This window comes from Protopterus annectens, chromosome 9.part0 (genome assembly GCF_019279795.1).
Source record: "Protopterus annectens isolate FY-2018-M chromosome 9.part0, PAN1.0, whole genome shotgun sequence".
Lineage (NCBI taxonomy): Eukaryota > Metazoa > Chordata > Ceratodontiformes > Protopteridae > Protopterus > Protopterus annectens.
In genome coordinates this window covers 802,961,260-802,984,168 of record NC_056743.1, presented here as the reverse complement: position 1 = coordinate 802,984,168, position 22,909 = coordinate 802,961,260, and positions in this window count along the sequence as shown.

Here is a 22,909-nt window from a genome sequence, read left to right as displayed (position 1 = left end):
TCTTAGTAATGAGATGTGCTGCACAGAAGGATTTTCTGACCACAGTGACAATGTGGTGGTCAAAAGAGAGGCTGCTGTCAACCTGTGTCCCCAGATCTCTTATAACACCTTCTATGCTCAGTGGACTACCATCGATGTGGTAACTTATGGGAACCAGGTTTTTCTAAAAGGGATGACAACACAATTTTTGGTATTGAGCATAAGGCCATGGTTTTGACACCAGTCGTTCATCTCAGTGAGGCCTTTCTGTAGGATGTCAACATCACTTGGGGAGTTAATAATAGCTCCCAACTTGCAATCGTCTGTGAACTTTGTCAGCCAGAGACCCTTTGTGTTGGCCTGGGCTTCAGAGAAGTAGATACCAAACAGGAGAGGACCCAGGACCGAACCCTGTGGGACTCCACTTATGACTAATCTGCAGTCTGACTTGAAGTCAGCTACTTTCACACTGTGGGTTCTATCTGTGAGCCAGTTTACAACCCACCTAGTAATATAGGGGTTGATGGCTAGCTTAGTGAGTTTTTCTATGATTCCTGAGTGGGGAATGGTATCAAAAGCCTTGGCCAGATCAAGATAGGCTGTATGAACCACCTTGCCTTCATCCACAGCTCTGGTGACTGACTCAAAGAAGTCGATCAAGTTGAGCAGGCATGATCTACCCTTCACATAACCAAACTCTGTGGGATCCAGAGTTTGGAGATTCCCTATATCCTTGTTTATTAGGTACATGATGATGGATTCCATAGCTTTGCATATCAGACTTGTTAGGATAATGGGGCGATAGTTCCCAGGGTCTGTAATCACTCCTTCTTTGTGGAGAAGGATGACTGCACCAGTGTGCCATTCGGTAGGGACAAAACCTGAGGTGAGGCTGTGATTGAACAGGGCACACAGGTGAGGTGCCAGTTCACTCTGCAGTTTATGTAGAACACAGCCAGGGATATTGTCAGGTCCCATGGAAGCTGTATTCCTGGCCTTGGACGGTGCTGTTTTAACCTGTGCAGCAGTAATACTGGGTGCCTGAAAATCTACTGGTATTGTGATTGGTCCTTTGGGGGGGGAGTAAAGTTGGCACTGAATCTGTTGGCCAGTATATTGGCAATATATGTTGGCTTGGTATAGGAGGTACCATTGTTCAGTAGCTCAGAGCAAATCTGTGGATTGCCATGGAGATTTTTTTACATAACTATAGAAGGCCTTGTGGTTGTCTTTAGTATCTGCTGAAATTCTGTTTTCATAGCTAGCTTTAGAGGATTTGATGAGGAATCTCAACTTTTTGTTAAGGCTGATAAGTGAGTTTTTCCAGTGTTGGAACTTCACCTTATTCTGCATTAGTTTCCTCCTTCTGTTGTAGAGTTTGTTTATGGCAGGGGATCACCAGATTGGCTAACTGTTTTTGGGGGAGAGTGTCTTGATTTTATTGGGTATGGTGAGATCCAAGCATTTGTGTACGTGTTTGTACAGTTCATTGGTGTATGATTTGGCAGACATGCAACTATTCTCCATTTGCATGGGTGCCATGAAGCTAACCACTTCTATTTTTAGGAGCCCAAGGTTAGCTTTGGAGAAGTTTTTCATGGTGGTTACCTTTGTGGGGGATGTGGATTTCCAGGGTGATTAGTTTGTGGTCAGATCTAACCAGGGAGGAGTTAACTATGGGTGTAATGCAACAGTCGCCCATGTTAGTAATGACCAGGTCAAAGATGTTGCTACCTCTAGTGGGGATAAGAACAAGCTGGCCCAGAGCATTTGAATTAATGAATTCCAGGAAACATCGGTTAGGTGCAGTGGTACATGAGTAGTTTTCCCAGTTAATGGAGGGGTAGTTGAAGTCGCCCAGTATGAGAGTGTTAGGTTGGACCCTAATATTCTCCAATGTGCTTAGGAACGTGGAGTGTGAGTCTTGGGACATTGTTAACAGGCTATGACCTGAATCGCTGCCTTACCCAATGTTAGCTGCACCTGAAGTATCTCTGATGTGTTATGTTGGACTACCAGTCTGGAGGTGTGCACATCCTTTATGAATATGGAAACACCACCACCTTTGGAGCTTTGGTCCAAGTTCTGGGACTGAAAGGTGTGGAATGAATTATAGCCTGGTAGTGCAGGGGTGCTTTCTGCTGTCTTGAACCAGGTATCTGTTACAGCACAAATGTCGATGTTCTCCATTTTAAGGAGTGCTTCGAGCGAGTGCATTTTCAGATTTAGACTTGGTGGTAATTTGGTCTTTGGAACTATAGGGATGGCAAGAGCCTTGGCCAGTATCCGGAAGTCCAGGGGTGACAGATGCAGACCATCTCTGGCAAAGCATCGAGGTCTGTTAATCATGTCATCCTAGGCAGATACTGGATCCCCTTAAAATGACACCAGAAACTTAGCCAACTGTTGAAATTGATCATTTTCTGCTTGTAGAGTGGTATCATTCTGAGTGATGGTAGGATGCTCCTCAGGGCTAGGGTCATACCCGCCTGGGCTACATAATCTGAGAGCTCCTCCATGTCTCTTTTCATGTAGTCCAGGGAGGTACATCTCAGGTCATTCACACCCACATGTACAATGACAGAGTCATATTTGTACCTGTTGTTGAGGGACCTGAGTGCGTATGTTAGGTGGCGGATCCTGGAACCTGACAGGCAGCTGACTGTTACTTTCTCCTTAGTGAGTGGGACATCAGTGTGCCTCACTATCGAGTGTGTTGGGCATGCTGTTCTGCCTTAGGGGCTTTGGTTGAGTGGCACACTGTTTAGGAGAATTATGTGTCTCATGATTAGTGTTGTGTTGTGGTGGTCGAGTGCATTTCTGCCTTGGAGGTGTCTGCTGTTTGGATAGATTTTTATCGAGAGCCTCCACAAAGGTGGGTGTGTGGTTTGTGTTTTCATGTGAAGGCAGTGCTGGTGTGTGTTCTGGAGGGCTATTTGTTCTATGTGGTGTGGTGCAAGTGTTGACCTTCTCCTCTTGACCAAATATTTTTGTTTTATTTTTTTGTAAAGTGGAAAGGGAGAAAGGATAAACAGAAGATAATTCAAGGTTAATGACCTAAGTGGGTTGGCCTTCTAAAATGTTCTCTCTGTATTTGGTAGAATGAGCTAATGACACTAGACTGGGATATAGCTGGGATAGAGCTGAACAGATGGGACTGGTAGGAGCGTCTGAAATCAAAATATGATCTCACTGTACAATAATCTGCATTCAAAGAGCAGTAAGAAAGCATACAATCCGGGGTATTAAATCACAGCCTAAAGTTTGAAATGTTTTTTTCACGTAAAGGTCAAATTATGTCACAGAAGATATATTTATGAATGTAATATATATCATTTGAATTAGTAACCAAAAACACAAACACTAACAAAGGCAAACAAATGAAAAATAAAGGAACCACAAGTGAACACCAAGCCATTTATAATTTGAAATACTGAGCACTTTCTTCTTTAATTGAAACAGTCTTCTCCAGAGTACAAACTGTTTAAAAACACCACACTTTAAAAATAATTCATAAATCAATAAAATCAGTCCAAAAGGCATATATAAAAACGTCATACATGCATGCATAATAAATTAACTTTTTTTAATTTATTTTGGTGTGCAACAGGAAGTTCTATGCGATTGGTTTAAGAGTAATTTATTATGCATGCATGAAGTTTTTATGTATGCCTTTTGGAGTGATTTTATTGGTTTCTGAATTCTTTTTAATGTGTGGTGTTTTTAAACAATCTGTACTCTGGAGAAGACTGTTTCAATTAAAGGCAAAAATGCTCAGTATTTCAATTATAAATGGCTTAGTGTTCTCTTGTGGTTTCATTATTTATCATTTGAATTACATTTAAAGAAAAAAATAGCTGGTCTGTGCTATTTGTCATTTACCCTGCTTTCTTCTAACTATGTCTGTATGTATATCACATTAAGAAAAGAAGTAGTTTTAATGCACTAGCGAAACATGTGTTAGTTACCAATGAACAACATGTTTTTAAATTTGTTGTCTTATGTAGAACATTCACTGATATAAGAGGGGGTGATATAAAAGCAAGGACTGAGGAAAAAGAAGCTGAACGGATTATTAGGTTAAGGGCTAGTTCAGGGCATGTACTGAATGATTCTGTTCCTATAAGACCAATATTAAAAAAGAGACCATTGAATAGGTGAATGTTGAATTTTTTAGAACTTTACGTATGCTTTTAACATATATTTTTTATACTATATAAGTTTAGAATTTGTAAGAGTGGATCAAGAAAGTAACACTTAGAATGTGTATATATGCCTTTCAAAATGGTTAAGCAGAGTTATGTGACTGACTTTAAGTGTTATATAAGGTGTGTGTATTTTAATGGTTGTTATACACCTGAAGAAGCTGTTTGTGAAAGCGCTTGTGTACCAATAAAACTGTGTTGCAGCCGAGTGGAATCCAGATCTTTGTTCTGTGGTTGGAGAAATTTGAGTATACACCTTATTAAGCTGAGGTTGCTGTTTTGGAGTATATTTTTTTACTAAACTGAAGCTGCTGTTCTGAAGCCTCACTTTTGCAGTTCATGGACTTTGTGTTTACTTTGTGGATACCCTAAATACTTTTATGCAAAGGTGCCTGTAACATTGGGTGGTTTGTATCATTTAGAAGTTTCTACATTTTTTACCCAAAAGTTCAGGAGTTATGGCTACTGAAATGGATAACATAGAACTTGAATATACACCAGGCTTAAAACTGAAATGGACTGAAAACAACTTAGAATTATTTTTATCCAAGGTGAGTGAAGAAGAAAATCCACTTTTGAAAAGTGATATGGTCATTGAAGGGACAGAACATTCTAATATAGACTTTTTGGCCATGAGAAGTGATATTTTCTCATTAGAAAAAGATTTATATAAACTAAAATGGGTACAATATGAGAAGTTTCATTTAGAAGCTTGTTTAACAGAACGTGTTATACCTTGTGGTTTAAGAGTGCTCAAAATGCCTGCACAGACTGAGTGTGACTCCATATTGCTAAGTGAATGGCAACAACTAAATATAAACACTAGCTTGGGGTATTTAAAGCTGCTAGTAGCGGCAGCAGAGAGAAAAATGATAAAAACTAATGGCAGTATAAAGAAAAAATATACTGACATATGTAAAACTTATACTACAGAAGCACTGTTTAAACCAATGACTGATATGGTTGAGAATCTGACAGTATATGCCAGAAAGCTTCTACAAATTAAATTAAAGAAGCTTTGTAGAGATTGGAAGGACTTCTCGTTGGTCCATATCTTCACTTGACCACGAGATGTAAATGACCATAATAGTATGGTGCCTAATATTGATTCAATGCCCCAACAAGTAAATGAGAGAATTCAGTTTGTACAAAATTCGACTTCTAGAGAGATACAGATTGGTCAAGTGGAAGCAGACAGGCATGGTCGTGATGACGAGCGTGGTTGTGATGACAATAGAGCAAACGCCTTGAAGTCTGATGTTTCGAATGCACTGGTGACATCTAACCGTGGAGCAAGGAAGAAGACGTTTCAAGTAAGTGCAGAAGTACATCGCAAAGCAGAAAATGAAACCTCCAACATTAAAAACGCATCAGCACATCCAACTTCTTCTTTTTTAAAAGGAACTGGCCCTTTAAGCTTGAATTTTCCTCTGCCTATAAGGGAGAGATCTATGAGCAGGAATGGGAGAGGCGGACCGCAACAACAACAGAGGGGGAGAAGTATAGTGAGAAACAAGAGAAAACTCAACGAAGGTCCGCTGAGTCCATTTACAATAAAAAAGGCCTTCCAACAAGTAAGACATTAATTGTAAATTTATCAGATTATGGTTTAACACATTCTGAATCAAACGTGTTAGAAAAGGGGTTATCTTTTATACCGGCTATGGACATGAACATCACTGATATTATTTTCGATTTGAAACTGTTTACCCGTAACTTGTCTTTGAAAACATTATTTGGTAATGAGCAGAAAGAGTCTGATGCTACATTCAGGAAACCAAGTCTTTTTGTACCAAAACAAAATGCTTTAATCAATGCATTTGAGAAAACTTGTATTTCTGATATGTATAAAATGTATTATGAGTGGAAACAACTTAAGGAAAGTGGCAAATGGCATAATTTAAGTAAAGAAGAATTTAAAGCTATGCATGATTTAGAGAGTAATAACCAGATAACTATTAGGCCAGCAGACAAGGGAGGGCAAATGGTGGTTATGAATAGAGTTGATTACAATAGTTTGATGCTAGAAATGCTGGATAATACTTACTTCTATCAAAAAATTACATCCATACAAAGTAAAAATATGATATCAAGGGTAGAAAAAGAAATTAGACACCTTGAGGAACTAAAGCTTTGTGATAATAATATGGTCAAATATTTAGTAGTTACAGATCCAACTATTCCAAAGGTTCAGGGGTTGCCTAAACTCCATAAAAATTCCATCAGACCCCCAATGAGACCAATAGTAGCCGGAAAAAATTGGTGTACTGAACCGGCTTCAATATTCATTGAGAAAAACTTGAAGGCCCTGATATACAAATCAAAGTATATCTTGAAAGATACAGAGCAGTTTCTCAGAGATTTATATGAATTTACTAATGAAACAAATGTTTCAGAACAGTACTTTTTCGTTAAATTAGATGTAGTATCGCTGTTTACAGTTATACCAAGTTCAGTTGGTATTAGAAATGTGATACATCTATTAGAGATGAATAAGGAATTTGGAAGTAGAACCATAGGAATATTACAAAGACTGTTAAAAATAGTGCTTGAAAATAACATTTTTGTATTTAGGGAAGATATGTATTGGCAAAAGAATGGAGTGGCAATGGGCACTCCTTGTGCTAATAGTTATGCCAATGCCGTTATGTCCAAATGGGAAATGGAAAATGTCATAAAAGGAAAATTTGATAAAATGATTATGTTTTATAGGAGATTTGTAGATGATCTCTTTATTTTACGGAGAGGGACAGAAAGTCAGTCATATGAATTCTTAGAATTCATTAATAACTCTACAGAATTTCTTAACTTTACCATGAATTGTTCTACTGATGATATCAGTTTTTTGGATGTTTATGTAGAGAAAGATAGTACAGGTAAGATTAGCACAAGAATGTACAGAAAGACCTGCCATGCAAACAAATTATTAAGGAGAGATAGTATGCATCCCAATTTTATATTCAGAAATGTAGCACAAAACCAGTTCCTAAGGGCGTCAAGATTAAGTGTAAAAACCGAAGAATATGAGAAACAACTAATTTTGACAGGAAAAGAATTACTAGATAGAGGCTATGATAACAGAATGGTAACTAAAAACATGGAAGATGTGATGAGTAAAAGAGAGAATAAGGCTAAACCATATTTCTCAAATCAATTAGTGAATGGGAAAGAGAAAGTGACTCACAAGAATGTAAGGATGTGTTTAAATTATTCAAGAGATGTTGGGCTGTACACTAATATTATAAATGAACATTGGACTATATTAACATCAGATTGTAAAATGAAAGAGTTAGTAGGCACAAAGCCACAATTTAGCTTTAAAAATAAGAAGAATTTAAAAAGAAGGCTCTGTATAGACAGAGAACTGAAAGGTAGAGAAAATGAAAAGGGCACTAGACCATGTGGCAAGTGCAACTGTTGTAGTTTTATTTGTAATAATTCACAATTTAAACACCCTGACACAGGGGGGAGACGTTTTATCTGCGAACATATGCGAAATGTGATACAGCACATGTAGTATATCTGGCTATCTGCCAGGCATGTCACAAATTTTATGTAGGGAAACAGATAGTCTTTTAAAAGATAGGATAAGAGAGCACCTATATCACATTAAGAAAATAAGTAGTTTTAATGCACTAGCGAAGCATGTGTCAGTTACCAATGAACAACATGTTTTTAAATTTGTTGTCTTATGTAGAACATTCACTGATATAAGAGGGGGTGATATAAAAGCAAGGACTGAGGAAAAAAAAGCTGAATGGATTATTAGGTTAAGGGCTAGTTCAGGGCATGGACTGAATGATTCTGTTCCTATAAGACCAATATTAAAAAAGAGACCATTGAATAGGTGAATGTTGAATTTTTTAGAACTTTACGTATGCTTTTAACATATATTTTTTATATTTTTTATACTATATAAGTTTAGAATTTGTAAGAGTGGATCAAGAAAGTAACACTTAGAATGTGTATATATGCCTTTCAAAATGGTTAAGCCAAGTCATGTGACTGACTTTAAGTGTTATATAAGGTGTGTGTATTTTAATGGTTGTTATACACCTGAAGAAGCTGTTTGTGAAAGCGCTTGTGTACTAATAAAACTGTGTTGCAGCCGAGTGGAATCCAGATCTTTGTTCTGTGGTTGGAGAAATTTGAGTATACACCTTATTAAGCTGAGGTTGCTGTTTTGGAGTATATTTTTTTACTAAACTGAAGCTGCTGTTCTGAAGCCTCACCTTTGCAGTTCATGGAGTTTGTGTTTACTTTGTGGATACTCTGAATACTTTTATGCAAAGGTGCCTGTAACTTTGGGTGGTTTGTGTCATTTAATACTGTACTGTGTTGTACTTTTAAAGGGGGTGAATGCTGCAGTCCTGAGAATGTCCTCTTTGGTGGAGATACTTAGTAACAATGAACCTGTTATCAGTTTGCCATCCATTCCCTATTGCAATATTACTAGCTTATCATTATTTTAATGTAGCATAGGCAATTTATTCCTCAAGAGTAACAGACACTTTATTTGTAGATGAAACAATGAAATATAAAGTTGTGTGCTAGCAGCAACCTATTCATTAGTTATTGATCTCTTTAATGTGGAATTATTTAGATGACTTTTACTTCTGCAGAGATTGTGCATATTTACTGATACTGGTGGATTGTAGGAGTTTGAGTAGACTTTTATGATGGAAATGTTCTGAAATGGGCAGTTTTGTCATTATTGGTCCATGCATTTTGTTTCATTGTTTACTGGAAAAATGTTCAAAACAATAAATTTAAAATGCCCTCCAACAACTGTACTGTATTATACAAGTAATATAATTTAATACAATCAGGAAGGTGTATCAAAGAACACATGTATGTTTCCTGTGCAATGGGCCTATGATTTGAAAACTGCCCAAGTTCATCTTTATCTGCCACTGGCCAGATGTATTTTCTTTGAATGTGGGTTTTGGTGCTGTTTCAATGAATGTGAGTTTCAAGGGCAGATACATTTTAATGCTAAGTCTATTTTCATTGTGAAACTGCATTGCTTTGTTTACCAGATGTCTATTAGTGTTTGTGCTGTAAAATGTAAAATAAAACTTGTAAATGAAATCCAAATCATCGTAGAAGTAAATAAAGCAGTATGCACAAGACAGTGTTTATGGTAAATGGGGCAAAATAGCCAATTAATGGGACATTGAAATAGCTCCAGTGGGTAGCCCCATTTGACCATGATTTTGTGAGGGGGGAAGGGAGGCAAACTCAGCCCCAGCTGAACTATACCTCTCAACTGTCCAGATGTTTGCAGAATTAATAGATTTTTGTTTCTTATTTTTGGTTTGTTCCTCATAACATTTGTGGTTTTTTGGCAAATCATTTAGGAACAAGGTCATTAAATAATGACAGGCATTGAGTTTCAGACTTCATACCCTTTATGCATGCTAAAGCAAGACCTGTTATTCTGTCAACTGTCTAAGTTTATACAAGAGCAGTTTTTAGTACTGTTTGTTCCCCCATTTGGCCTTGTCCAGATTTCCTGTGTTAAAAGGTTGAGATGTATGAGGAAATAAATCACTTTATAGAATTAGGTATATCCAAACCTCTCAACTGTCCCTGATTTTGGCTCAAAATGTTGCTCTCCCCCTAATAATCCCTCCATAAAATGACAAATTTGGAAGAAAACGTGGAGGGTTTACAATTAATAAACAATTGTAATGATTAGAGTTATAGATTACTTTTAATTTCAGAAATCCATGTAGATTCTCTTATTTTGTCAGCTGCTCAAGTTAACAGGTTCCCAGCTGTATTGTGTTGTGTTGTTATTTTATATTTTTGCATCACATTTTTGGTCCGTTTTTCATAAAATTGTGGTTTTCTGGCAAATTAATGGCAAATAATTAAAGACTGAAGTTAGAAAATAATGACAGACATTTGAGTTTCAGATTTCATACCCTTCCGAAAATTCATACTAATGCAAGACCTACTATTATATTATCTTTCTAAGTTTATAAGAACAATATTTAAAAATTTTCCTTATTTTTGGGCCTTTTTGGCACTTCTATTTATGGCTTTGTCCAGATTTCTTGCTCTGAGGTTGAGAGGCATGACAAATGTGTCAGGGCCATCACTGCCAGCCAGAGACATTTCAAATTGTGACATACTTGTTGCACCCCACTCCCCCACATAGTGGCTCTGGATGTATCCAAGCAAGGCAAGGAGCAGTTATGCAAGTGTAAGTGTGTAGATTAGCCTCCCATCCAAGGTAGACACAAGTACTACAGTGGCTTTTCATCTATCCTTGATTTTGAAGAATGTTCTGGTTTTCTGTCATATTTTTATACTGTTGATTTATGTTTCTTTTTATTCAGAAAATGCAGGTTGTTGCAGAGCCTGTTGCTCCGTGTTTAAGTAACAGTGCTTTAATGACCATCAGGTAAGCTTGTCTGAGATTGTAAGATGCAAGTAAGCTTTAATAAGCATACTGTTAAAAAATTGCCAACACTGAAAGCCTTTTTGTTGTTGCCATGCAGAGAATATTTACATAAGTAGATTGCGTATAAGCCTTAGGTATTGAAATGCATATGACAGTATTTGTAATAAAGGACAGGATTACAGTATTTTCAGAAGCTCATTACATTTGCTGGAGACTTGCAGTCATCTCTGCAGGCTTTACCCATATATTAAACAGAATGCCAATCTATCATGTGTGGTCCATAACCTGTGCAGTAATCCTTTAAGCAATTTATCTTGCGCTTGTTTCTTGTTTGCTGTTCATTTTTTACCTTGATCATGTTTTCCCCATGAAACAAGTAGATAGTTGTTGTCAGGCATCAGGTCATTTTTGGCTAAGAAACATTTTTACAAGTGGGGGTATCACAGAGATTGCTACTTTCAGCATGTTACTTGGTACTTTTATAAAGGTGAATATAAATTATAATTAGAACTGCAGTGCAATGAGAAGTGATTTGAGTTGAGTGCTGCTTGTTTTTTTATACTTGATTTTGACTGGCATTCCAGTAAAGTATTTAAAAAGTAATTTCTTTTTTCATGCCTTACAACCTTTTTGTTTCCATCTAGATATTAATTAAGCTGTCATGTAGCCAATGCATTGAAATATTTTTTTCTTCTACACTTTGTTTTGACTTGATTGATTGGACTCTCATAATGACAGTTTGGCACCCAGGGCAGCGTATTTAATTAAAGTCCCAGTTTTTGCAGTTTTTAGCATAGCCCCACCCCTTTCTAATTGGCCACACCCCTTCCAATTGACCCCACAAAATCAGCTGCCTCCTGCAGCCCCTCTTTGATTTGAAGCCACCAACTGCCACTGTACAGGATTATCATTTGATTTTTAACTATAAAAAGTAGCAGTTACAAGTATAATTCTTTTACACATGAAAAAAAACATTAACATTTTCTTTCATTTTCTGATAATGATGAAGTTAATGTAAACATTATTTGGGATATATTAAACTGTAAGTGTATGGTAGACTTTAAAATTGGTGTAGAAATAAATTAAATTAACGGGAAAAATCAAATATCCTAAATTCAAGAAAATCGTAACTAATTAATTTCAGGAGTTCAGACTGGAGGAGCTGTATATGTAAATACGATTAAGACTTTGTGCCCAGAATTTAAGCAAAAATTAGACAATAGAACTGACACTACTTTACAAAGCACATTTTTTTTCATTTTCATGATATCCTAGTGGAAGCATAATCAAGATAGAAGATAAAATTAAACTCTAAATTGAAACAAATAAACGGTTTTCAGAATCTCAATAATAAAGAAAAATGAACTGATATTGAAGATATTTATACATGGTCAGAAATTACTATGGAAATATTAATACCAATAATAAAAGATGAGTTTAAATGACTCAGAAATTGGAAATTATATTAAATTAGCATTACAAAGTGGTTAACAACAGATAATATTAATTATTTACCTAAACTTATGAAATACTAGATGTTAAATATCATATTAAATATTAAAATAATATAAAGCTATAGATGAACTTCTGCCTAAAACATAAAAAGTCTACCACAACAATGACTTATTTATTACAGTTTATATTTCTGTGCAATACAATAAATTAATTGCATTTCCCTTGAAATATACTTTGACACACCAAAGTTATGCTGCTTAAGGTCAGGTATATTTAGCAATATTTATCCTTTGCTGCCTTAAATTGTTCTTATTTTATAACATACTTGAAAGTGTTAATCTTCCTAATAATTGTATTGATTTAATTAAATGTGGGTATCTAACTCTAAATGTTGGAAACATCTATGCCCCTATCTATAGAAATAAAAACTGAACAAAATAAGGTCATACAGTGCTGTAGAGGTGCAGGTGACTTCTGTGGTGGCCCTATGGGCAGTCACTGCTATCAACAGAGACCTTCAGCAAACAAAATAAGACAGGTAAATAAAATAAAGGTTTTGAAGTGGTTAAAATGATACAAAAATATGTTTGCAGGTGATCTATTACTAAAATTAACAGATGCTAAACTTTAGTAATGCTTGTTGTTTATTCTTTAAAAGATTTCCAGAGAATTTCAAATCTCAGATTTAAAGAACTTAAAATTAATTAATTCTTTATCAATAAATCAGAAGTACAATTAATTTCTTGTGAGAAACTTTAAATATAACTGAATCTGTAATCAAGTAAAATATCTAGGTGTTGTGTTATCACATACTTTAGATCACATAATAAAAAATCAAGCAGAATATCATTGATAATATCAAACAACTGATTTCTAATCAAACTAAAATATATTTTACTTTTGATGACAAACTATATTTGTAATGATTGTACTTTATATATTAATCACATTTTATTTCCTGATCTACCTGTTACAAATAAAATATGAATTTTGAAATCTTCTACAGGGACTACTTCCTCTCCAGTTAGGAAACTTTTATGTGGTAATTTGTCCAGTGAGCACTTTAATTCCACATAGAATAAGAATAATCTTTAAGAATTAGAATAGTATTTGTTGGAGTTGTAATATGAATATTAAAACAGGTTAGTAATATGCATTTTATCATTGCATAGCATTTAAGGAGTTTTGGATAAAATTCCAATCACTTAAACAATAAGTTTTTAATGTATTTTAATGAGCCTATTCCTACAGTGTTAGTCCTCATTAATTTCCATTCCTTTGATGTTTGTTAGCAGTAGTGTGAAAATATTTATAGACTCACTATCTATAGTGTTTGATGAAGAAATAAATATCAGTAAAATAGCATTATATTGAACTATTAACCATAATCAACAATGTTATTAGATATATGTTATAAAGATAATCTGTCAAACATTGGGTAATGTTAAATGATACCACAATGAATGATATAATGTTTAGTAACATTAATAGCATTAGATAGACTTGGTTTCATGTGGCATACTTGTATTACATGTGTATGTTTTTTTTTGTTAGATTATACTTAAGAGTTCTTCAAATAACAAGGCAATATTTTCAGGAAATATTGGATTTGTTTATTTATATCCATTATATGACTCGTGTATGTAATTAAAAATGTATGAATGGCATTATCATATGAAATAAAATGATATGATATTTGTTAGATGTCATTTGAATGCACAGCTTCTGTAAGTTTTACTACAAATGTTGTTTCTTGATGGCCTATCCGGAGTCTTATGTTGATGTTTTGACTTCAGTTACTATTCACTCTGACTATAAATGTGATTATTCTTCCTTTACATCTGTTGCCCTTCTTTAAAGTACAGTTTCTATAGCTGTTAATGTTAACTTTTTTCAAGATAGTGTCATCATCATCATCATCGACCTCCTTTTTCCCATTTTCTACATAGGGTCAGGGTGTTATGTCACTTGTCACCTTCACTCCTAATTCAGCACCACTCTCCTGCCTTCTTTGACTCTCATGCCTAACTGTCACAGGTCTTCTCTCACACAATCCATTCACCTCTTTGCTGGATATCCTCATTTCCCCCTGCCTTCTTCCTCTCTATCCAAATCTTCTTCAACAGATTGTCCTCTAGTTTCCTATACATGTGCCTGGACCACTGATCTGTTCTCTTTGGCCTTTCCTGTAATTGGAGCTACTTTGGCTTCTGCTGTTATGTCCTAATTTCTTTGTCTGTCCCACAGTGTGCGTCCTACCACCCATCTGAAGCACTTCATCTCCATCACCTCTAGCTTCCTCAACTGCTCTGTCTTTATTGGCCAGGTTTCTGTACCATACAGTAGTACTGGTCGGAACTCTGTTTTGTACATCTTACTTTTCAGCTTCTTTGGCATTCTTCTGTCATACACTACTCCTGACATTCTGTACCAGTTGGTTGCAGCCCCTCTGACTCCAGCTTTGACCTCCTCATTCAAACTTCCCTTCTCCTCAACCACCACTCACAGATGCTTGACCTTTTCTGCTGTTTGCTCTTCTATCTCATTTTTCAACTTCTTATGAATTTCCCCATTTGCTGCCATTACAACTATCTTATCTGTACTCAGTTTCATCCCATGTGCCTTCAGTTTTGCATTCCATTCCCCCTACCATTTGCTGAATTCTTGCTCAAAGTCTGCCTGCAATGGCACATCAACAGCATACAGCACCTTTGTTGACCTGTCCCCTCTGACCTATTTGCTAATGTAGTCCATCACCAGTATGAACAGCAGTGGGCTCAGAACTGAACCCTGATACACACTCGCTCCCAGTAGGAACACCTCTGTAAGACCGAGCACTGTTTGCACTTGAGTCATTGAGTCCTTGTACATAGATTGCACTAATTCTACCCATGTTTCTGGGACCCCAGACCACTGCAGGACTGACAAAACCAGCTTTCTTAGGACCTTGTTATATGCTTTTCCAAATCTAGGAATGTCCAGATGTACTTTTTCCTCATTTTTATATTCTTCTCAAGGATCTGTCTCACTACAAACATAAGGTCAGTTGCACTGCATCCTGATCTGAATCCAAACCGCGTATTTCTCATCTTACTTTCTACTACTCTACGTATTCATTTATCAGTCCCCCTGTCCAGAACTTTCATGCAGTGTAAATAAGAGTTTAGTACCTCTATACTGCCCACAGTTATGAATATCCCTTTTGTTCCTGACACTGGCACTATTATGCTTATTCTCCATCATTTTCAATATAGAGTGCATAAACATAAACAACTAAATACTGTTCATTTTAGATACAGTGGTACCATATGACTGTGAAGTGATACAGAGAGTTGTAGGTTTTAAATAAGATTTAGCCACCGTTTTTGTTATATTCCTTGTAGCATCCATGTTGGTAGTAGCATACTAAAATATATTGAACGGCAGAGTATAATAATCTTGGTCATAATAATATATGGCGGCAAAAATCCCTGCACCACTAGAAGTGATCTACTTAATTATATTAACTTGGAGGCTGCTCCACATTGATGACAGAGCATGTCATTCTACCCTTTCTCTGAAGTGGAGCAAATGTAATTATTACAGTTAAGTGGGGGGGGGCATGTAGTATGTGGGGAGGGAACAAAGAGCTAGCTCAGCTGTCCTACGTTTGGAGGAATATCGTTGTGCATCTGTGTTTTTATTATTTTACATTTATCTCAGTAGTTCATTGATTATGTAATGCTTACACATTGCTGAAGCTTCTCTTTTGGTAAATGTAACTTGGATGAGTAATTCATCAAAGCTCTATAATTTATGATTTAACAGAATTGGGCCTGCTTAACTGACATACTAGCCTTGGAAAATATATGGGCTGCTTACCAAGTGGCTGCTTCACAACCAGCAGCTGAAGAGACTCTTTGAAAGAACACTGCAGATATTACCACATGTTATGGAATGTGCTCTAATGGAACCCTGCAAACTTTTCCTGTGGAATCATAACCAATCCAAATGCAATCTATGATCTAATATGAAATAACGTGTTTCATCAGAGATACCTAACCTTGTAGGCATGAAAGAGACATAAAGCTTCCTCCACACTTTAGTTCTGGAAATATATGGAAACAGCTACCTTCTAAGATTGATTTATGCTGCTTTAGTAAATGTATCCTGATATAGAGCTATATCTAACGTAACCTGTGGCATGAACAAAGGATTGCAAGGCATGAATGAAAGATCTGCAGACAATGTTACTTTATCATTGTGATAAATCATGTTGTATAACTCAAAAAAACTTTTAACAGAAGGCAGAGCTACTGAATAAAATACATTCTAAAAGAGAAATTTCAATTGAATTGAAAACTTTTGACTTAAATGAAAGCTTTGCTAACCTCTAACAAAGGTTTCTGTAAGAGATAAGCTGATAAGTCTAGAACTGAGTCTTTATAGTGGAATACTGGAAATCTTCACACAACAAATGGAAGAAATAATCCAGAATGCCCGAAGGCTGAACTTTGAGATGTGAAAAAAAATTGTCACAACATTGGAGCAATGTTTCCTTTAATAAATAAAAGTTCCTTGTCAGAGAACATATCAGATTCACTGCATAGCAATCTAAGTTTTGGTTGTTATGCAATGAGCCCACTATGTCCTCTAGTTGAAGTGTTTTTTTTTTGTTCTTTTTAGTTTTGTTTCTGTCTTACACTATGCCTTTTCTTCTGGCCTTTCATTTGATTTCACATTGATACACTAGCCTTTACTTTATATTGTAAGAATACATAATACACATTGGAAAAGATATAGCAGGCATTTTCTTCAATGAGTGTGCATGTCAGCCAGCAGGAGGTGGGGTAGGGTGAAACACCAAAATGCAAAACCCTCTGATGGGTACCTAGATGATGCACACCCTGTGATCACTTGTCACCCTTTTAAGAGATGAATGAATGGCAAGATCAATTGTGAGAGGGGGTGGAAACAAATTGTCAGAAAGCAGGGGATGTAAAAAAATCAAGATAGGTCTCCAGACAGCATCTTACGTGGATACTAGAAAGAACCTCAAATAAATCTCTCCTGCTTTACAGGGAGGAAACATTCATTTTTGCAACAGTTTTCCTTAATATTTTGTACAGAATGCAAGATGCTTTGCTACAAAGATGATTTGATGTTTTAGGCATTTGTTTCTGATGAGCATGAGCAGCCTTAGGTCAACTGGTGCCCTAGGCAAAAGGGCTCCATGACACCCCCCACCACACCACCCAGTGCTCCCATCCTGGTCTACCTACACCAAACAAACACTGAAAAAGCGCCCCTGCTAGAGCAGCGCCCGAGGCAGCCACCTAGTTGGCCTATGGCTAAGGCCGGCTATGCTGATGAGGGATAGACACAAGCTCAGTCCTACATCATGACTGCAAAATTTCTTTTACTCAAACGTGTAAACATTTATTTCCAGTTTTTTGAACAAGGTGAGTTTCTGCACTTAATGATGTGGGTCTGTTTATAGAGGCAAAACAGATTTCAAGGGATCTCCTGATGCTACATATCCCTTTTGCAGGGCTGCAGAGGGGGATACTAAGTCATTTAAAAGAGCTGTCTCTGTCTGCAAGGTTGATAGGCTGAACGGAAAAGGAGCAGAGGAAGAGTCAAAAGAAATGTGCAGATGTAATTTTCTCTTGTTTTCTCTTATTCACCAGTTCCTGAAACAAAGAAGCTGTATTAGTGCCAAACAGAATATCAGATGAAACTGGAAGTGTTCTCATCTTAGAGGTAATACTCCCAAATAAGGCTGCTATTTTTCACTCATTGAACTTCTAGCCATTGCAAAAAGAGTGGATGATTTACATGCAAAAAATAAGTGTGCTAAATAATTGTATACATCTGTTAAAACACTCTATAGCCGGGATCATTAATTTACTTTCAGCACCATCTAACTGGTGTTAGATCATAAGTAAAAAAGATAATTGTTCAAGTCTTTTGCAATAGATCAACATATAAAATAATACTGGATAACCTGTCAGGACACCAAAATCGATTACTTAAGTGCCCAGCAATGAAAACAAAGTAGCTGGAAATAAATACAGAAAGACAATAGAATGTCTCCTCATCATCTTAGGGCATCTGATTGTTATTACCAAGTCAAGTAGCAAATGTGATTCAAAATTATTTGTATACATCAGCAAATTATGAAATATGTTCCCATTTGAAATTAGATCCATTTTTATTAATATCTCCTTCAGAAAGTCCTTAAAAGCCAACTTCAAACACAATTGGATGTGCAACTGTATTTCCTATAACATGCATACACCACAAACAATTACTCCTTCACACACCCCATATCAACATTAGTGCTGTCTCTTTGGGTATGACAGTACACTGTAATCTGCCTGCTTATGAATCAAGCTTATTCTGCTTCTGTTTTTGCAGCCGTAATTTTGCTTTTGTTTATGGTCATTACACTTTTATCTTCTTCTTAGCTCTGATCTTTAGCATAGAACTGATAAATATATTCCCATTTTATGATATGGTATTAACATGCTGTATAATTGCTTTCTTTCAATGACTAGATGCTTTGCTTTTGACAATTGCTGTATAATTTTGTATTTTACTGCATCCAAGTTGTATGGACCCTTCCCTCTTGGACTTCATTAAAAATGGAACTTTCCAGGTTTTCCAAGGCAACAAATCAAGATCTAAGGATGTTATAATTCCATTATACTCAGCCCTCATCAGACCAATAATTGAGAGCTCCTGCCTAGGTGATCGGGGTCAGGCAGAGCCCCCCACAATGGAAGTCCTTAAAGGAACACTGGGTAGACGGTGGTGGGGCATGGAAGACTACTGCCAGGTCAAAGGCATCCAACCTCACCCCGTACCCGCCAGCATTCCCAGAAAATGGCAAAGTCCCCAGAACTGCTCTAGATGGGAATGCAGGGAGACTTGGAGTACCTCATGAGAGCAGATCTGCCCCTCGGTGGCCAAGAGGAGTTCCACAGGGCCAGCTGGGATCAGAGGGAAGTTCACCTGAGAGGGTCCAAGGGCAGGTGTGATCTGGCATGATTAGGCAGCCTGCAAATGATATGTAGGAGATGGGGACTGTGATGCTCTTGATCAGAAAGGAGGGGGACTCATAAGTCCTCAAGAGAGTGGATTTACCCCTTGGCGGCTGATGGGAGTTCCACGAGGCCAGCTGGGATCATAGGGAAGTTCTCCTGAGAGGTGAGTGCATGCAAGATCTGGCATGATTTGGCAGCCTACAGGAGACATGGAGGAGGCAGAGTCCCCTGAGGTGAATCTGGGGCCATGGCCAGGGAAGCAGGTCTCTTGGCCAGGTTGAAGGGGAGGTCTGTAGGGGTCAGCCCTGATTGAAGTCCATAAGGCTGAACCAGGCAGACAGCAGCAGGGCCTGGAGACCTTCTGCCTGGGTGAGCAGGGTCAGGCAGAGCCCTCCATGACAGAAGTCCATAAGGGAGTGACTGGCAGATAGAGGTGGGGCCTGGAGAGCTCCTGTCTGGGTGAGCAGGGTCAGACAGAGCCCCCCCATAATGGAAGTCCTTAAGGAAATGCTGGGAGATGACTGTGGGGCCTGGAAGGCTCCTGCCAATGCAAAGACATCTGACCTCACCCTGTACCCAACTGTGTTCCCGAAAAATTGCAAAGTACCCAGAGCTGCTCTGGATGGGAAAGCAAGGGGACTCAGAAACCCTCATGAGAGCAGATCTGTCCCCCAGTGACCAATAGGAGTTCCACAGGCTCAGCTGGGATCAGAAGGAAGCTCCCCTGAGAGCCTCCAAGGGTACTCATGACCCAGCACAATTAGGCAGCCTGCAGGAGATAAGCAGGAGACAGAGTCTGTGATGCTCTGGATTGGAAAGGATGGGGACAGAGAAGTCCTCATGAGAACATATCTGCCCCTCAGTAGCCAAGGGGAGTTCCAGAAGGTCAGGCCAGACTGGACCAAAGCTTCCCTGAGAGACTCTGAGGGCATACATGATCTGGCAAGATTAGGTAGCCTGCAGGAGACATAGAGGTGGCGGGGTTCCCTGAGGTGAGGCAGGGGCTGTGGCCAGGGAAGGAGGTCTGCTGGCCAGGTGGAAGGGGAGACCTGGAGGGATTTTCCCTGAAAGAAGTCCATAAGAGATCACCCAGTGGATAGTGGCAGGTTATGCAGAGCTCCTGCCCAGGCAAAGGTATCTGACCTTGCCACATACCCAAAGGTATTCCCAAAAAAATGCAAAGTCCCCATAGGTTCTCTGGATCTGAAAGAAGGGGGGACTTGGAAGTTCTTATGAGAGTGGATCTGCCCCTTTATGGCTGAGGGGAGTTCTGCCATGCCAGTTCACTCCCAGATTGGTTGCTGAGCATGTGTGATCTAGCATGATTTGGCATCCTTCAGGAGTTAGGGTAGATAGGTTGGCCCTTCAGAGCAATCTGGGTGCAAGCCTCAAGGATGTCCTGCCAGGTGTCTGTGTGGGGTCAAGGAGCCTTCTCAGGCCTCTTCCACCCAACTGGAAGTCTGTATGAGAGTGGATCTGCCCTCTGCAGCTGAGGAGAGTTCCACAGGGCCAGTTGCATCTGCAGGTTCGCTACCCAGAAGGGCCAAAAGCATGAGCAATCTGGCAAGATTTGGCAGCCATCAGGAGTTAAGGGTAGATGGAGTGTCCCTTCTGCATGGGAGTGTGAGTCTGGGTCCCAGCCCCGGGGGGATAGCCTGCTAGGTGTCTGCAAGGGGCCAAGGAGCCTTTTCAGTCCTCTTCCACCCAACTAGATGTCCATATGAGAGCAGATCTGCCCTTCAGCAACCAAGAGGAGTTCCACAGGGCCAGTCGCACCCTGCTGGTTCTCTCCCCGGAAGAGCTGGTGGGCACATGCAATCTGGCACAATTTGACAACCTTCAGGAGTTAAGGGACGATGATGCATCCAGTCAGTGTGTGAGTCCAAGTACAGGTCCCAGCCACAGGAGATGTCCAAGAGAATGTGGGATTCATAGGGAGACCAGCTGCCAGCCCAAGATGAGCATTGCCACAGCCCCCCAGGTGCCATCCTCATCCCCACTGTTGCTTGATTAATTGTGCTGACCAACTGCCACTGGTGGAGGGCCCCCATGGCATGGCTGTGTGGGTCACAGTGTGCGGGTTGAGCTTCTCCACTTGGGGACCAAGGCATGTGTCGGGGCACAGAGAATTTCACACCTGACCGGATTAAAGTCAAGGCGAGACCGATGAGCCTGGGCTGAGGCGAAGGGTTCCTGTCACACACTGGGCCATTCCACTCCATGTCCACTGTCCACTGGCAGCAGCATGCCTTGAGTGCAGGAGCAAGGGTGGGAGGTTCACCCTCTCTTTCTCTGAGCCTGTGGCCTTCCAGAGTCACAGTCGCCGGTCCACAAACAGCACCCCAGGTGCCCCCTCTGTAGGGAGTGGGACCCCTCCCATCAATGGCAGTGTGAGCTTTGGCACCTCTTCTCCACCCACCCACTCAGGTGCTCCTATGTGTTTGATCTTGCCAGTTGCATATGCTTCTCTAAAAGATTAGGTATGCAAGTCTCAGTTCACAGGTATGCTACAGTGAACGTTAAATCAGTTATGGTTACTTTGATTGCTCCATCATTACTTGCATAACTGTATTAATTCTAGAGCTAATACATGCTGACAAGTTCTGACCTCCAGGAATGTGTGCATTTATCAGACCAATACCAGTCTGGGTCTCGGCCTGGCAGCTTTGGTGAATCTGGATAAACTCGGGCCAATCGCCTGCCCTTGTGGTGGTGACATGACATTCGAATGTCTGGCCTATCAAATTTTGAGGGTACTATCTGTGCCTACCATGGTGACTACCGGTAACAGAGAATCAAGGTTCTATTCTAAAGAGGGAGCCTGAGAAATGGCTACCACATCAAAGGAAGGCAGCAGGCATGCAAATTACCCAATCCCGATTCAGAGAGTTAGTGACGAAAAATACCAATACAGGGCTCTTTCAAGGCCCTGTAGTTGGAATGATTACACTTTAAATACTTTAACAAGGATCTATTGGAGGGCAAGTCTGGTGCCAGCAGCTGAAGTAATTCCAGCTCCAACAGCATATATTAAAGTTGTTACAGTTTAAAAGCTTGTAATTGGATCTTAGGATCGGGCTGGCAGTCCACCACAAGGTGAGCTACCACCTGTCCCAGCCCCTGCCTCTCGGCACTCCCTCAATACTCTTAACTGAGTGCCCCAGGGGTCTGAAGCATTTTCTTTGAAAAAAATCTGTTTCCCAAGCAGGCCAGTAACCTGAATACGTCAGCTAGGAATAATGGAATATGACTCTGGTTCTATTTTGTTGATTTTTGGAACTGGGGCCATGATTAAGAGGGATGTCCAGGGTCATTCATATTGTGCCACTAAAGGTGAAATTCTTGGACTGGCGCAAGATGGATAAAAGTGAAAGCATTTGCCAGGAATGTTTTCATTAATCAAAAATGAAAGTCGTGGGTTCGAAGACGATTAGATACCATCACAGTTCCAACTATAAACAATGCCGACTAGCATCCAGTGGAGTTATTCCCATTACCCACCAGGCAACCTTCGGGGAACCAAAGTCTTTGGGTTCTGAGCAGAGTATGGTTACAAAGCTAAAACCTGAAGGAATTGATGGAAGGGCAACACCAGGAGTGGAACTTGTGGCTTAATTTGACTCAACACAGGAAACCTCACCTGGCCCGGACATGGAAAGGATTGACAGTCTGATAGCTCTTTCTCAATTCTGTGGGTGGTGGTGCATGGCTGTTCTTATTTGGTGGAGTGATTTGTCTGGTTAATTCTGATAACAAATGAGTCTCTGCTATGCTAACTAGTTATGCAACCCCGTGTAGTCATCTCAAACTTTTTATAGGGGCAAGTGGCT